Source organism: Strigops habroptila, chromosome 7, assembly GCF_004027225.2.
Source record: "Strigops habroptila isolate Jane chromosome 7, bStrHab1.2.pri, whole genome shotgun sequence".
Lineage (NCBI taxonomy): Eukaryota > Metazoa > Chordata > Aves > Psittaciformes > Psittacidae > Strigops > Strigops habroptila.
Window position 1 is genome coordinate 48154471 of NC_044283.2, and position 18105 is coordinate 48172575.

Here is an 18105-nt window from a genome sequence, read left to right on the forward strand (position 1 = left end):
GATGAATGTGTTAATACAGGCAAATCTGCCCATCTCTTAAAAATTGAGAGTGCTCTCTGAAGATGTCAAAATATGACAGCATTGCCGTCACACCACTGACTGCACGTTGGTATTAAGCATTTGTAAGTGTTACATATGAAGAGTTGCCTGTAATGTACTGGTGCAAAACTGATAGTTGTTAACCTGGAACTGGAGAGAGTTACATGCGGACTGTGAAACCCCCCAGAAAATCAGGAAAAATTTGTGCTAGCCAGCCACTCTTTACAATAGGATATACAAGAAAGAAACCAAACCCTATTTTGATTAGAACTCAAAATAGATTAAACTCAGGCGAGGTTGGACAGAGCCTTGGGTGACATGATCTAGTGTGAGGCGTCCTTGCCCATGGGAGGGGTGTTGGAACTAAATGATCTTAAGGTCCTTTCCAACCCTAATTATTCTATGATTCTATCTTGTCTATCCTGAGGTTAATGTTGAAGGTAATAAAAAGTTTTCTTTAGTATGATGCTAATATTCAGGCTAAAAGTGACCCTTCTTTTTTTAGACATGAAATGCTTCTCATTTGTGTTTCTCAAATAACTATTACTTATGTCAGGAATTAAAAACAGTTATGTAACTCCCCTGCAAAAGAGGAGACAGATATGGAGGCCTTTCTCTTTTGCCAGAAATGTATAAAAGTGATCTCTGCAGTCTGGTTCTCAGCAGAGCTACATGCATCAGTCTGTTAACCCAATCTGGAGAATGCCTCAGGCTTGTCAGAGACTTCCCTGATTCCCAAGCAGTGCAGCTTCATGCTGAACTGCCAAAATAGTGACAGTTCTAAACTATGTTTTCCCAAACAAGCCAAACTAGGCTTGCAACAGTGCACAATCATGTCCCCATATTACCATGGTGCCATTTGGTGGCATGGAGATGAAGTTATCTTGGCATGCCCCTCCAGGACTGAGAGATGTGATTTCTTGAAGTTATTTTTAGCTGTGGCAAGTATGAATGAGTGAACATGGTGTAGTGATTAGGCAGCATTATTATTATTATTATTATTATTGTTGTTGTTGTTGTTGTTATTATTATTATTAGAAAGAAGATTTATTTTAATTTCTGGATTTGTTTTAAAGAATGTAGGGTTCAGATCTATCCTGGCTATTGTTGACTGTTCAACAAAAGAATAAAATTAAAGTGTGTCCGCATAAAGTAAAAGAGAAATTTGATGCAGATGTGTAATTAAGCATATTACTTACTTATAGGAACATTTACTGGCCCTTCAATAAATAATTTTTATCTAAATTTCATGCAGTCAAATCCAAAATCCAAAGCACAAAATCTTCGTCTGTTTTGAGATGTAATTGGATGACACTCAAAACAGTTTAATAATGTAGCTCTTGTTGACAATGAGAAAAAACGGCTTCATTCAAGGTTAGCAGATTTAACTTCAATATCAATAAGCACTTCAAATTTCTGAATTGATTTAAAATAGAAGAACAGTAATATTTGACATATATGTCATGTATGTCAAAGTATGACAAACATGTTTAAAACTTGTGTATTTGTATCAGTGTGCATGTATATATTAATGTGCATTATATATGTACATGTGTGTGCTCAAGCAAACTTACTTATGTTACAAAATATGGAACAGGGCAAGGTGTATACTGTTGCCTCTGTAGTCGATGTATTAGAAACTCGCATTTTGCCTCTAAATTCATTATCCATTTTAAGTAGGTAACTTTGTAACTGCGAATATTGCTAACTTGTTTGTATTGCGTACTTGAGTTTGGATTATGTAGGCATATTTTAAATCAAGCGCATGCCCTGCCAAATGGGTAGTACAGTTTGCCAGTCGTGTGGAAAAGCAAAATTCTCTGTTTGATTAGGTGCTGACAGATATTTACATATATATTTCATCATTTCCAAATATGTTCATATAGTTGTAAGCACTTCTATTTTTATAAAGCTATCTCTTACTGATCATGCAGAACTGTTAATGGTCCAGATTCAAAGAAACTTAAATCATTTAAGAGTGACTAGGGAATTTTGTTGATGAAATGCTAAACTGGAGTCTAGCAAATGTTGTCTATCATATTATAAGGTTGCCAGAATGCTGCTCTTGCTCATGCAAGGTCTTGCTCAAGGTTGGGAAATGAAACATGTCTTCTCCTAACTGTACTCAAGGGTCTCTCTCGTGCGTTTTCTGTAGTTGTGTTTGCCAAACACCAGTAAAACTGGGTCTCCTCAACAGTCCCACTGATGATCTTTTTAGTAAGCAATGACAGAAAGTGGTAGCAGTGGCGCGTCTCATTTCGCAACAGCAGGGTGGGAGGGATCCTGAAAGCCTGTGATAACATCCTTCTTGTACCCAAGGAAATTCAGACCTGCTTCTGGCAATTGAGCAAGTACTCACGAAGGCAGGAGGCAAATGGTTTCTGTGCCTCCCTTCAACATTGTTCCTCAGTGCAGAGAAGTATGCAAGATTTATTGGTTCAGGGAGAGAGAAAAAAAAAAAAAACAACCAGCATTGAGCACCATTGGGTGTGATTTTGCATTGGTCTAAGAAGGAAATTACCCTTTTTTTTTTTTTTTTTTTTTTTCCCCCTCCTAGATCCAGGGACAATCTCTGTATTTAATGCTATGATTTTTAAGTAAATTATGTTCTTAGGAATGACTAATCAAATAAAATACTGAAGTAATTTAATGCATTGCAGGAATTATTTTGGATTGCTGTGCTAGGTTGATGTGGAAAGCAGACAGCTGGCTTTAAGTAAAACACTAATATACTGGTATTGGAAGTTAAACCTTTTTCAGTGAGATGAATAACAAAAAGAAAAAAAATACCTCAGAATTCTAATTTAGAAGAACAATTGTAAGTTCCCTGTTTCCTAAGCAGGGATCATAGAAAATGTTATTTTGGTCTGTCTTGCCTTTCGGTTTTCCCTTGGCACTTAGCAAACTGCAGGTCATGTATTATGAACACAGTCTAATACCTAAGCTAGGATCTTAGCTTCATTAACTTCCACCTAAGGAGAGATGCTTCTTGCTGATAGGCTTATTCATTTGGCAGTTTCATCAATTCTGTGAGAATTACTGCTTTTTCTTTGCATCTGAGGGATTAAATTGGTCACTGAAATTGAATCTCAGGTTCCTAAAGAAGTGAAAAAGATTCCATAATGTGCAGTTTCTATATTAACCAGCAGAGATTTTGTCATAGCCTTTATTTTGATGTAATGGTGTTATACAGGTTTTGAGAAATGGACAACCCACAGGACTTAAGGTTTCAAGTAAATATAATTAAGAAAATAAAGTAATATATGCATACCAACCTACTGAAGAGTATCCTCACTTCTCCTTGCCAGGAAGAGTAAGAATCTGTCAGTTCTCCCCTTCTTTTTTATAATACCCATAAGCTTCTCCATGATCAAATGTGAATCTCCACAGTAGTTTCTTTCTGTTCCTCCAATACAGACTAGTTTTGTGGGCAAGTTATATGAAACCTGACAGCGCTGTCTGGAAACCATCCTGCAATGTGCTAACTACAAATGTGTAGAGGATGTCAGTGGAATTTCTAGAAATACTTGGCATCAACCAGCACAGAAAAGAAGCAGAAAGCCTCCCTTTGTTTGGCTCCTGAATACCCTTGTGCTAAACCCTGTGATTCAAAACTTACAGTTCCTTTTACCCATCTGATGTGTCCTATCAAGGGAACCTGTTTAGTCCACAGTTCCTACAAGTGCTTTCTATGGAAGCAATTGTTCTTATTTTCACTGATTTTCCCCTCTTATTCTGAAGCTGATCAGTTTTAAGATCAAGTTTCTTATGTCCCTCAAAGCTGCTGGGAGCAGCTTTACTTTCCCCATCCTTCCCTCCTCCTGTCCTACCTGTTTTGTTCTCATAACCTGGAGGCATTTACTCCTCTCATGTATAGTTTTTCCCTCTTCTATTGATCTTTGATTATATCAGTGATTGAGGTTACTAAGGTCACCATCCTTCACCAAAGACTGACATGAGCAGGCATTGTTAGATGTCCACTGAAAGAGACTTATGTTGCTGATAGAAAGGAAATTTCCTTTTGCTCTTTTGGAATGCTCTGTCTTTTCTCCAAATAAGGTTTCTAGTGAGGATAAGGCATTTTCTTTATGTGAATTATGGAATGTTTATGGCATTTACGCGACTAAAGTTACATTGCCATACAGCTGTAGCATATTTGGATGTCCTAAAGGAAAAGAGTAGTCTAATTACAATTACATCATTCACTCTGCGCTCTTCTTTCGAGAACATTATAAGGCTTTAGTCTTGACAGTTCAAGACTGAGAGGAAATGAAAGCTGACCTGACTAGGAATTGGGGTCTATTTCTGTAACTAGTAAAAACTGGGGAGTCTTATGTGAGTATTGTACTTGAACAGAACAATCAAAAATAAATAACCATAAGCTACGTGCCCTAGGATGTACAATATGTAGCAGAAGTACAGCGATAAGAGATTTATATGTCGAAGCCAGATTATAAATGTGACGTGACTGTGCTTATGTAACAGGAAAAATGAACTGGAGTGTTCATTATTCTTCTAAGGCAGAGTCAAGGCAATGTCACATTATACATTACCTTTGTCCCATTATTCTTTTGGTATATGAATTATGGAAGTTTTATAACATACAACTGCATATTGTCATGCATTTTGATGATGTATTTTTTTAATGTTTGTATATGTTGTACATATTCTATAAATTGTCTGTAGGCTGCAGGTGTCTGAGAACACTTACTGTTCCTGGGCTTACACCAGTGAAAAACTAAAAATTAAATATAACCAGTTGCTAATAAAGTTGAGCATAGGATTATTTCACTCTTTATTAAAAAAAGGAATTTTCAAAAGAAGGCAGAATTTCAAAGCCTCATTCCTTTTCTATCTTCATGTGCACAAGTTTGTGGCTAAATATGTTAGGGACTAATCTTTTCATTCTGTTTTTATAGACCTCATATAATAATGTTGTGGTCCACTGTACCGTTGCTGCTCCTCCAGTGCATATGACAAAAGATCTTTGCCAACATGCATTTGTAGCCTTCAGTTCTAAAATTAGTTTTCAAGGCTGGTGTCTTGAAGTATACTGGTGAAAATGAGTTCTGATTCAGTTGATGAATTACTGAAAGTACACTTCTGCGCTTTGATTTCTTTAAACTTCATCATTGTAATGTTTAGTTTTCACACATTATGCTCTTTAAATAGTGCCTTTAATTTTAATTTTTCATTAGGGCACATTCAATCCCACTGTCCATGTCGCTGACAAAGATGTTGAACATCCTTGTCTCCAAGCTGGAGAGACAAATTTGATGGATGGACCACTCGGTGGATAAGGAATTGGGTGGATGACCACACGCAGAGAGTTGCAGTCAACGGCTTAATGTCCAACTAGAGATGGGTAACAATGGTGTCCCTCAGGGGTTGGTGTTGGGATTGATCCTGTTCAACATTTTTGTCGGCGACATGGACAGTGGGATTGAGTGGACCTTCAGCAAGTTTGCCGACAACACCAAGCTGTGTGGTTTGGTTGATACACTGGAGGGAAGGGATACCATCCAGAGGGACCTTGACATGCCTGAGAGGTGGGCAAATGCCAACCTCATGAAATTCGACATAGCAAAGTGCAAGGTCCTGCACCCCCAGGTCCTTTTCCACTGAGCAGCTTTCCAGCCACTCTTCCCCAAGCCTGTAACATTGCATGGGGTTATTGTGGCCCAAACACAGGACCCGGCACTTTGCCTTGTAGAACCTCATACCACTGGCCACAGCCCATTCATCCAGCCTGTCCAGATCCCTCTGCAGAGCCTCCCTATCCTTCAGCAGATCAACACTCCCAGCCAGCTTGGTGTCATCTGCAAATTTACTGAGGGTGCACTCAATTTTCTCATCCAGATTATCAGTGAAGATATTAAACAACACTGGCCTTAATACTGAGTCCTAAGGGACACCACTAGTGACTGGTTGCCAACTAGGTGATACCATTTACCACCAGTCTTTTGGCTTAGCTGTCCAGCCAGTTTCCGACCCAGTAAAGAATACACCTGTCCAGGCCATGAGCAGCCAATTTCTCCAGGAGAATGCTGTGGGAGACAGTGTGAAATGTTTTACTCAAGTCCAAATAGGCAATGTCTTCATCAACCAGGCTGGTCACCTTGTTGTAGGAGATCAGGTTGGTCAGGACCTGACCTTCATGAACCCATGCTGGCTGAGCTTGATCCCAACATTTTCCTGCACGTGCCTTATGGTCTGAGGTTCATCTGCTCCATGACCTTCCCCGGTCAGGCTGACAGGCCTGTAGTTTCCAGGGTCTTCCTTCCTGCCTTTTTTGTAGAGAGTTGCCATGTTGGCCAACCTCCAATCCCCTGGGACTTGCCCACTAGACCAGGACTGCTGATAGATGATGGAGAGATTGGCTTAGCAAGCTCCTCCATCAGCTCCTTCAGCACTCTTGGGTGTCACCCATCTGGCCCCATAGATGTCTATACATCTAAGTGGAGCAGAAAGACCTCATCCTCAGTCACTAGGTTTCCCCTAGTGGCCCTCTTTTTATTGCTATTATATTTGAAAAAGTACTTTTTATTATCTTTTATGGCAGTGGCCAGATTTAGCTGCATCTGTGCCTTCGCCTTTCTAACTTTCTCTCTACATAGCCTAACAACGTCCTTGTACTTTTCATGGGGCAACAATCCCTTCTTCTACAGGTGATAAATTCTCTCTTTTTTCCTGAGTTCAAGCAGTATCCCCATGTTCAGCCACGCTGGTTTCTTCCCCGCTGGTTTTATTTTTGGCACATGGGGACTGCCTGCTCCTGCGCCTTAAGGATTTCATTCTTGAAGAGTATCCGTCCTTCCTGAATCCCTTTGTCCTTCAGTAATGTTTCCCAAGGAATTCTGCCAACCAACATCCTAAACAGGCCAAAGTCAGCCCTCCGGAAGTCTACGGTGGAGGTTTTGCTAACCCTCTTCCTGACTTCTCCACGAACTGAAAATGCAGTCATTTGTGATCACTTTGCCCAAGATGGTCTCCAACCATCACATCACCCACCAGTCCTTCTCTGTTTGTGAACAGTAAATCTAGCCAGGCATCTCTCCTAGTTGGCTCACTAACTAGCTGGGTTAAGAAGTTATCTTCTGGGTTAGGAAGTTATCTTCCAAACCCTCCAAGAACCTCCTGGATTGTTTCTTCTCTGCTGTGTTGTACTTCCAGCAGACATCTGTTAGGTTGAAGTCCCCCAAGAGAACAAGGGCAAGTGATCGTGAAACTTTTCCCAGTTATTTGAAGAACACATCATCTGTAGCTTCATCCTGGCTAGGTGGTCTGTAACAGACTCCTACTAGCATGTCTGCTTGGTTGGTCTTCCCCCTGATCTTCACCCACAAACATTCAGCCTTCTCACTCACAATACTGAATTCAAGGCAGTGGATGCATGTATTTTCACTCCTCTCTCACAGCTGCTGTGCAGCTTTTTTTGCCCTTTCTTTAATATGAGTCACCAGCACCCTTGTTGATGGTCTCAACTTTGGTCAGCAGCAGGACACCATCTGGAAATGGTTCTGTTTGGCATGGGGGAGGCAGCTTCTGGTGTCTTCTCACAGAAGCCCCCTGAAGCCCCTTCTCCCTGCAACCAAAACCTTGCCACATAAACCAAATACAAGTATTAAAAATTGGCATATACAGTGGAGGGATATACCGTATTAATAACGATATTAACAGCTACAAATAGTTGGGGACAAAGCTGTTTAATGAAAAGAATGAATGCTTTACTCCCTGTAAGCCTTTGTTTTCATAAGGAACTTTACTGCAACATAGAAATTTCTGGAACTTGATTTCCTTTCCTACTTCTATTCTGCCTTTTCTTTTTAGCCCTTTCTTGTCTTCCCTATGAATTTATTGTCAAGTTTTTCATTTAGGTACTTTAGTCAGACTCCTACTCTTGACCTCGTATCAAGAGATCCCTAAACATGAGACAGTGATGGAATTGCTTGTGTGTAGTGTTGGACTAAGTACTCACAACGGTGGGATTTTATGCAATTTGATAGGGTACTCCTTGTTGCATGCCTATATGCTGAATTGTGCTGCATTTATTTCTGATACACTAATGTTGCCTATTGAGTGGGGAATTTTGATGAAATAGAAGCTTCTAAATGGCTTTGGCATTGTTGAGAAAGGAAGATTTTTGAGATTTGTTAAAAAAGCTCTGACTGAAAGCATCTGTCGTAGCTAAAATATTTGTGCTTTTGATTTGTGTCAAAGACACCTAAAACCTGAATACATGTTCCTCTCGGGCCATGCTTGAAATTCAAAATTTCAAGACATGCTTAAGACTGGCATCTGCAATTGAGACTTGAAAAAAATAATTGAATTGAAAAAATAAGACTGCTATTGAAAACAATGTAGAGAGAGCCTCCAGCGCATTAGAACCTCCTGTGATGAAAGCTATTTGCTTTCATTTTTTCCTGTTATGTCAGTACATTTATTATGCCTACTTGCATCATGTCAAGAAGTCAATAGTATTTGTAGTTTTTATATGTTGTAGTGTATTAGTGTAGTAAGTTTTTATTTGGGTTCTTTGAATAGGTTGTGCTCTAATGTTTAAGTACTGTTAGTGTCTAAACAAAGAGAGATTTCTAAAAAAATCAAAAATGGGTGGGAATGAGGGAAAAGTATGAGCAAAGGCTCTGCTACATCTATGACCCAGAGTGCTTGGAACAGGGATCTGACCATCTCTGGGGAGAAGAGCAGGAGGTTTACAATTTACAAGAAACAGGTGCTGGAGGAGACTGCCAGGCACTAAGAGGAATCATGCAGAATGTCATGCTAAAGCCTGAGAAAATTAGTGATTGTGATATTATGCAGTATCAATTTGGAAAGAGCTTAAGCTAACTAATCGCCCTTTACAAATTAAAGTTGCACATTTCATGTTAACTTTACAAGTCTGTAGATTTGCTGAGATGAGAATTAGCATGATCCTCCTTTACTGCTTTTGTAGGTTATATCTTTGAGTTTGGGATCTGAAAATTTGTCAGTCCTTAAAACTTCTTCACCATATGTGCCACAGAAAAATACAACGTATCATTAACTTTCCCTAACTACTTCTCAAGCAAGCTACTTTGTGAGCTGAGCAGGAGATGAATGGGTTGTAGTGCTTTATAATCCCTTACCTTTGCTGCTTTTTTCTCCATGACAATTCACAGGTAGATATCAGTGATTTGGTCTTTCTACTCAGAGTGCCAGCAGTAACTTTAGTAATCATATTTAAATTTTCAAATTCAGTACAAAACATCCCAGAATCTCACAGAAAACTCTAATGCCCTACTGAGATAATAGGATATGAAAGTATATTATCATTATAGCTGGGTAGTTAACCTGTACTGATGCTGTATTCCTCATTTTTTCCACCCAGCCTCTTAGAGTTTGCATTAGTTCTCTTTTATTGTTTCTTAATTTAGCCTGTAATCTCTGTGAAATAAGTTGTCAGGGAGGAAGTGTTTGTATTACAACAATGTGTTTGCTTTGCTTTTATTGTTTATTTTTGTTGTAAGCTCTTTGTTTATGGTCTGTGAGCAAGTGATTAAAGCCGATAAGGATGAAAAGATTGTGCAGGTGAAGCTCAAATTTGAGACTGGCAAATAGGAAATTAGTGCCTGCATTCAGCCAAGGAGTCTTTAACTTTTGGACCATCTATTTATCTTACTGTCACAGACTGTAGTGAAAATCAATTAATTGGTACTAGGCTTAATTTTTTTTTTAATATATATATATATCCACACATTATTTATTTATTTATTTTATAGTGCCACAGTTAGCCCTGTCTTCATCAACAGGATAACAGGTAAACAAGTAGGGTAAGAGTTACTGGGTTTGAGTCTCTGGAATGCTTACAGGCAAGAACCAATAAATACTTTTTAGCTAAGAAGCAAACTGAAATCAGGACAAAACCAATAGGGCAGCAAAGCCTTCCCTGAAGCCTATGCTTTGTGCTGGTTCACTTCAGACTGCTTGCTATGAAGACTGACTGGATTAACTTGGATGTTTTCCCCCTTGACTTCTTTTGGTTCTGAAGAAAGCCCTGTAAATTCTCAGTAGTCAGCAAAAAATACAGGAAAAAGTCTACAGATACTTTCATTTTGATTGCAGACTGCCATTAATGTTTCTCAGTTTCTTTCTTTCCCTATAGCTACCACTAAAGGGGCAGTTCATCTTGACTGCTTTTTGCTGAAGTAGATTTCAAGGCAGTGAAATATAAACTTCATCCTAAACAAAAAAAAAGTATTCATATCCTGCACGTCTGTTATATAGGCGAATTCAAAGAGATGTCTGCACTTAACAATATGTATGCAATGCCTTGCATAAATGGCACATGCTCTAGCCCACTCTTCATGGAGATGCTAAAGATATTGTGACAAACATTTCAGGGGAAAGAAGGAAAAGGGACAGAAGAGTGTCGTTATAAGGAAATAGAGGTTTATAGGCAAGCTATAAAGCTATGAGATCTCTCAAGCCTGGCCTTATTAATTTTGCCCACATTTGGATATTGAAGAACATTGTCAGATAGTTAAGAACTAGATGATCTTAAGGTCCTTTCCAACCCTAACCATTCTATGATTCTATGATTCTATGTCTGTAACTTTCAATCCCTTTTTTTTTGGTGAATGGTGGTTCTGTAGGAAGATCAGGGAGTAGTAGGACAAAACCGCTGTTTGCTGCTACCAATCTGAGGGTCACCAATATTAAGGCACAGGGGAACTTCAGTATACTGCTGCCTTTCCCAGGGCTACCCTTCAAACTACAGTCTCTACTGAAGGCAGCATTAGTGTCTTTCCATATGAACCTACAAGGAGTTGTTGTAGCATTTCATCTTCAGAGAATTTCCTCTTAAGTTCTCAGCTGTGCATTAGAAAATGCATCAGATAAGGATGGGTAACTGCTGGCAGATAACAGTGCACGCATCTTGCTTCTAACATCTGTGTACATGTTGTATGTGATTCTCAGAAATTCCCTGCATCTCCTGCCTGCCCTCTCACAGCAGGTGCTCACGTTTGTAATTAATTCCGCTACATCAGTTGTGTTTGCTGACTGCTGAAACCTGAAGTTATTTTGTTAATACATGATGGCCCTGAATATTTTCCTTCTAAATAGGTGTGGTGTGTGCTACTACAGTTCTAGGTCATATGTGAGTCCGTATAACCTAGGTGCAATTTCATGCTAAGGGCTTTTTTTCTGCTTCCGTGAAGTTCTCCTTATGGTTCAATTCATGTGAAACATTTTTTTTTCACTTCCTGGTAGAAACTATTTTGTATTTTTGTACAGCAAATGGACAGTTTCCTCTCACTGACAGCTCACAGCTCTTCCTTTGTGGGTTTAGTAACACCCGGTAGAACTTTAGTAGTGCAATGAGCTAAATTGTATGGTTTTTGCTTTGATGGGTTACTGCTTTAGGTAGACTGCCAACATTTTCCCAGGGAATTTGAAAAAGTGTAGAGAAATTGGACTTTAAAGTGGTTTATACCTCAGCAAGATTTTTTGAGACAAAGAAAAGTCATTTCTTCAGTTCAAGGCTGTGTTCTGCACTAAATACAAAAGACCTGCAGAGAAGAGGATGTGCATGAAAGCTTTGAATAAAAGGTCACAGGAATTCTTTATAACAAAAAAACATCAGGCAGGGTGCCTGTAGGTGTCTTGTGTGTACTCATAGGCCTAATCTTGGAAACAATTAAGTGCAGACATATGAGTAACTTTAATTGTGTACCTGACAAATCAATAAGAAAAATTGAAATCTTTCTGCATTTGTAAGATCTTTAGCTTAGAATTTCCCTTTCAGCTGTTAGAACAAAACCACGTCAATGAAATGTGGGGGATTTGTGTAATATAAGTTTAGTATTATCCTGCAAGACACTGAAGAGCTCTTTGACATAAAACTTGTGCTTTTTGTTTTGTGCTCTTAATAGAGTTATTTTGCTAAACACCAGTACCTGGACAAGTAATTATCATAGTTCCTGTTTTCTGTTCCTTTCTGTGCTACAGTTTTTGGTCTTAAATTAACAATTAATTTGCTTTTTGCTTTTGAAGAAAATATTGTCTTCCATGTTCATATGTGTTACAAGGTGGTTTGCGCATAAGATCAATACTTTAACTGAGAGGAAAAACAAAAAGTGGGCTCGCCAGGAAATGAAATTGATCTGTAATTACCCAGTTAATTGTCTATGCATTGCACTGGGCACTGTAAACTGTCTCACAAGTCATCATATTTTACCTGGTTTATCATCTATTTTACAGAATGCTCCTGCAGGAAAGTGAAACATTTCTTTTGCTTTGTTTGAATGTCAGTGGATAGTGAAGCATGCATACTTGAGTATATGGATTGAGAGTAGATAGATAGACAGATAGACAGCCAGCCAGCCATAGGTTTTTTTTGTTAGTCAAAAAAATTGCTGTTCAAGGTGAAAACCAGTAGTTACATGCATTAATGTAGTCTGTTTAATTTGGTTTGGCTTTCTTTGTATTAATTTGTAAGCACATCAAATTATTTTATCCTTTCTATCACTAGTGACTTGGGCTCTTTTCAATGCTTCATGTTTATTTTATTTTGGCTTTTTTTTTTTTTTTTTTTTTATTGGCAGGTATAGCAGGACTACAGTTGCATGTAAAAACCCTGCTAGAGCACACACATGGAACTGTACAAGGAATCTGCTGTTATTAACCAGGAATAGCAAGACCTTTCTCTGTTGTTGTATAGGTTTCTTCTATTTTGGCCTCAGACTGTATTTTGTGTAGCACACTGTGAAGTTGGAGAACAAACCAAATAATAGTGAGGGTGCTGTATTGCATTATTTCTTATTCTTTTGGGGTTTGGTTTTGTTCTGTTTTTTTCAGAGAGGAGAAAATGTGCGTTACCTTCTACCTCCCTTTTCCTAAGAATGCCTTTCTTTTGACTTCCTTCTCTTTGTTCAGCCCATTTTGAGATCCTCCCTTGTTCTTATTCTCCAGTCTCTCCACTTGCTCCAGTCAGCCCACTATATTTCAATTAGCTTTTGATAGACAACCAAATGTAAATACTTCTTCCTACTTGTCCTCAACCTCTTCCTTGTCTTGTCACAGGACAAGCCTTCTTTAATGTCTTATGTCTTAAGTGAAGACAACCTCAGGACCACTTTAATGGTTTCTTTCAGATTTCCTAGGAGTTCTCTTAGACTGTGCTTAGAATTCTGCTTCTCCAATAGTCCTACTCTTTCTGAAGCCCACTCTCCATCTCCTTTGCTCAGAATCCTTCACTTTCTAGCGACTACTTCCTAGCCCAAACTTATAATAAGTACTCCGTTTCTCCTATTTTATACCTGTCAACCACAGAAGTCAAGACATTCTTCTTCAGATCTTGTCCTCTTCGGCATCAGTGGGTATTTGGCTCCTTTGCTTCTGACCCTGTAGTGGTTTCTTCAGTAATGAACGTCTTGCTCTCTCACCAGCACACTGTTGGTTGCCATCAGTCAGTTTTGCGTCCTTTTCTTTTTCATTTGCACCTCATTGAATTATCTTATCTGACTACATTAGTCTGTCACATAAAAGATTAACTCAGAACTTTCGTAATCTTCTTCAGACATGTTTTGTTTTGTTCCAGCTAAATCTGAGTGAGTCCAGAGATAAACCCCCTGTGTAGTCACTTATAATGTTGTTTATTGCCCTTTTATCAGTCTAACAATACCTTGCAATGTATCTCTGAAATTGATTATGTGAACTGTTATAGTTTCTTCTGGAATCAAGTACACCATTAGGATGCTACTGTATTTGGCTTCCTGATTTTCCACTCTCTCACGAAAATATTCCAGTAAAATGCCTTAGTTGTCAGTTCTGAGTGATTCTTCAGTTCAGGAGCACATCTTGACACAGTAAGCAGTTCAGGCATCAGCTGAATTGAGGCTGTAATAAAGACTGTCTTTTGATTATTACATACAGAAATATATTAATTTGTTTTTCTTAAAATTAAATTTACACAATCTGCAGAATTATTAATTGAAATCAGATACCAAAACTGTTGTTGACAGTACGCCACTGAGACTTTTTTCAGGAACTGAGACAATCCTTTAGTAAGCTGTAGAACTTTATTTCTGTATAACACAGTTCTTTTCACATCAGATAAATTATCTTTTGAAGGCTTCTGTCTTCCAAGTTTGTGTTGCTCAATGGAAACTAACTGCAACTGATGTTTCTTCTTATGGGAGCTCCCATATGTGGCAAACAAGTGGATTTCCACAAAAACCATGTGTCAGAATGCTGACTGAAACCACCACAGTAGAGAAAATTATCAGATACAATTATTTTTCCCCATTGCCTGAAAAGTCTTCATCCTTCATTTAACTGAGTGAAAATCCTGTCATATGAGGCTTTAGTCATACCAAGTCTTGCTCTGAATATATACATTATTATAGGATTGAATAGCTAATGAATTATACAGCATGCTGTTGTTCCACATAAGTGTTTCAGCCCTTGTGTAATCATGCTTATGAGTTTTGCTAAGTATAAGTGACAATAGATACTTTGTAAAGGCCACAGGGATAGATAGTTATTGAAAATTAAAAAAAGCATCTGATCAGACTGTTGATCACTGCAGGATCACTGAAGGTGACAGAAAGACGCATCCAGACATTGGTGATATAAATTCCTGCTAACACCATTTTTTAAATGCAGTGATAATTCACTGTGTGAAAATGGTCTTCTGTATCCCCTGGCAACCAGAAACAAAATGTATCTCTTCTTGTCTGGTGGCCTTCTAGAACACATCTGAAAATTCATTTGTTTTCACAAGACAATCATGCAACATTAGAAGCCCACTCCCACCCATTCTTAATAAAGAATTCTTCATAAAGAATTAACATAAAGCAGGCCTCTGGAGTTAGTGTTATTAATCAAGATTTTTTTCTAGCTCTTGATCGAGTTGTAGGGCTTTTTTTTTTTTTTTTTAAATGATGTGAGTTATTTCAGATTCCATTTTTGACTCTTTCATGCATGAGAAATAATACTGTATTTTATGCAAATTACTCTTAATGTTTAATATACAGTTAAAATCTGAGAGATGTATGACTTTTGTCCTCAGAATTTCTCATATTTCTATAGCAACACAATATCATATTATTTTATTGTTTGACATACTGTTAACTTCTATTCTTTAGTCTGTTTAGGATAAAGAAAACAAAGACTCCATGTTTCACAAAACGTGAAAATAAAGAACATTTCTTTAAAACATAATATGTCAAATGACTGGTGTGTCTTTGTGTAGGTAGCTGAAACTCAGTAAGTCAAATGCTCATGTCAAAATAAGCAGAAAAGACACAGGTTCTTTTTTTTCAGGCTTGTTTTTCAGCAATCACACCCTGTTCTCTTTCCTCCCAGTGTCTAGCAATTGACACTATTTTTAGTAATTATTCTGATAATAATCACTCAGCAGACTTTAAGCTGAATTGTTCTACAGTACTCTTAGCTGGAGAATTACATGATTTTGTGCAGAAGACTTTGACCTTTTCAAATCTCCGGTTTCCATATTTTGCTTTATAAATTCAAAGCATGAGAAAAAAAATTGGGATTTGTCCAGAAGAGGTGCTTACTGCACAGTTACAATTTGGATTTACAGAGCAATGGGTTTCTTCCAGTTTTAAAATAGAGTTTAGTTGTATTTCACACTGGCAATTGTGTGAAAAATTTTCATATGGGAGGTTAGACCGGAACAGATTATTCACTGTGTATCTCCATGTCCTAACTAGCTGTACAGTAGCTCCCTGCCTGGACAGTCCATAGTGGAGGGATAGTTTAGTCCTGGAGGAACCGTCTGACTTTAGCTCACAGGTTAATTTAGCCTTGCCTTCTACAAAGGCTGTAAGGTGAATGTTAAATTTATGCACCTGAGGCACAAATGTAAGTGAGAAGAATCAGAAGAAAGCCCTGTTTCTCTTGAAAAGTATTTAAATGATCATGAAAATTGAAATTTATATTCGTTTTCTACTATGAACCATTAATCAGCTTTAATTATAGATGTATTCAATTGAGACAGCAGAAGTGATCATACTACTTTAAATAGAAAATAAAGTTATTGATGCTGTTTTGATGTTCATGTATTTTTACATTTTTTTCTCCACTTAATTTTTCCTTGTCTTTTTCCTTTGGTGTTGATTTCATAAACTGAACTTTATTAATTGTGATTCACTTCAGGCCCCGATTATACATGACAGGGCATGTCAGTACCCTTCATCTGCTTGAAATGGCTTGAAAAATGGGAACATCAATCGCTGAAATCTGTCACTGTTGGGTATAAGTCACTGCTCTGTAAATCTGGTGAAGGCCTATGCTTGTCTTTTTGAAAATTCAGAATATTAGGACATCCTGTGTTCAAGGAAATACTCTCCTTTTTTGCTAATTTTTTTGAAAATGTTCAGTAATTTTGCCTCTCAGTGGAATAAGTGGAAATATTGTGCGTTTTTTTTTTTTTCCTTTTCTGAATGTTTAAGATAGCTTAGGTATCCATGTGGACTCAGGACGTCAGGTATGCATTTGTAGGCATTTGGAATCCAGTGCTGTTGTCTACGGGCAGAGAGGTATCTTCTCAGCCTCTGGCAGTCATTGAAGAACAGTTTACTTTTACTTGTTTAAGCTTCAGTCTTCCCCTGAAAAGACTTTAGCAGTATCAATAGTTAAGATTTATGATTTCTTTCTTACTTTTACTATGTGTATGTAATACATGTATCTGACCTAGATTCAGTTTGTGTTTGGTGGGATGGTTCCATTTTGGCATAGTCCAATCACAGTTCATGAAGAATAGCATTGGCGTTGCATACAGAACTCTTCAGATTTCAAGCCTGGTTGGCTTTAGTTCCTGGTTTTGGGATGATAGACATCTTATTTTCTAAAATAACACAGTCTGACTTTCAGGCAATTAGTCTTGGTTTTCACATGCTCCCAATATAAGCATTTACTAGTGACATTAAAAAAGTATTTTTTTTTTTCTTTTGTTTTAGGGAACTTGTGGTAAATAGACGGAAATAATAGTGTTCATCATTTTGTAGTTTGTGTGATGTTGTAGAAATCCTCTGAAAAATATATGCCTGCAAGTAGCTTTCCAAACCACAGTATTCTTACTTAAATTTAAGTTCAGGTACTTGCCTGTAATAACCTGTCAGAAACATTCAGCAAGAATCCTATGAAAATCATTGTTATTCTTCATGAAAACCATATTAAAATGATGAAGATTTTCTATTGGATTTTTGTGTGCATCTGTTAAAAAGCTACAGACTGGCATTTTTTTTCCTGCTTACTAGTTACAGTACTCTGTAACTTTGCAGAAAACAAGCAAATTAAAAGTGATGTACAACCCATTTATATTCACTGTTAATGTATCATCTTAAAGAGCCATCAGTAAAAGTTGCAAATTCTTATTTTGAAAAAGTGTATTAATGTGGTTTTATTTAACGTAAGATTTTCCAGAACTCCTGGTACTGAACTCTGTGCCTCTGGCTATGATGGGTTAAAACTGCTGCTGGGCACCCATCCATCGCCCTTCTAATACAGAAATCAATTAGACTTTATACTACTGAAGGACAAGCATAGCTGAGTGAAAGAAATGGAGCCATTAGACTAGAAAGGATTGAAACCTGACAGCAGAATTTTCTTCTGATGGTATGTGCGCAGCTTCCAGACCCTTTGCAACATCCCGTGTTGCAATATGAGTGTCATATGTTAAAAAAAAATATTGAGAAGTTGAGACGTTTTTAAAAGCCATCATCATGTGCTCTGATTGAAGCAGAGCTAGTGGCAAAAGAAGTATGTGGCCATTAATTGAAAGGTATAATGAAATAGGCATGGACAATGTTGATTTTAGCATTCCCTCAATATTGATTTTTTGTTTTGAATATGTTCCGCAAGTATGTTTTTGCATCTGCAGTGTATGTGCTAAAAGTTTCTCATATTTGATCTGTTTGTTTACTGTATTCCAGTGCAAACTCTTTGCCAAAAAACATTTATCTTTTTTCTCAGAGAAATGCCTTTCCAAGATTCTCCTCTCTATACAGTATCTGATGAAAGCAAATAGAAAATTGTCCCAACTTTAAAAGTTATGGG

The 18105-nt window shown here is 37.8% G+C and overlaps 1 protein-coding gene across 5 annotated transcripts in view; it reads left to right on the plus strand.

Moving 5' to 3' along the window:
- Positions 1-18105, plus strand: part of CCSER1 (coiled-coil serine rich protein 1) — a 684293-nt gene that overhangs the window by 291969 nt on the left and 374219 nt on the right. The gene's annotated exons all lie outside the window — the stretch shown is intronic.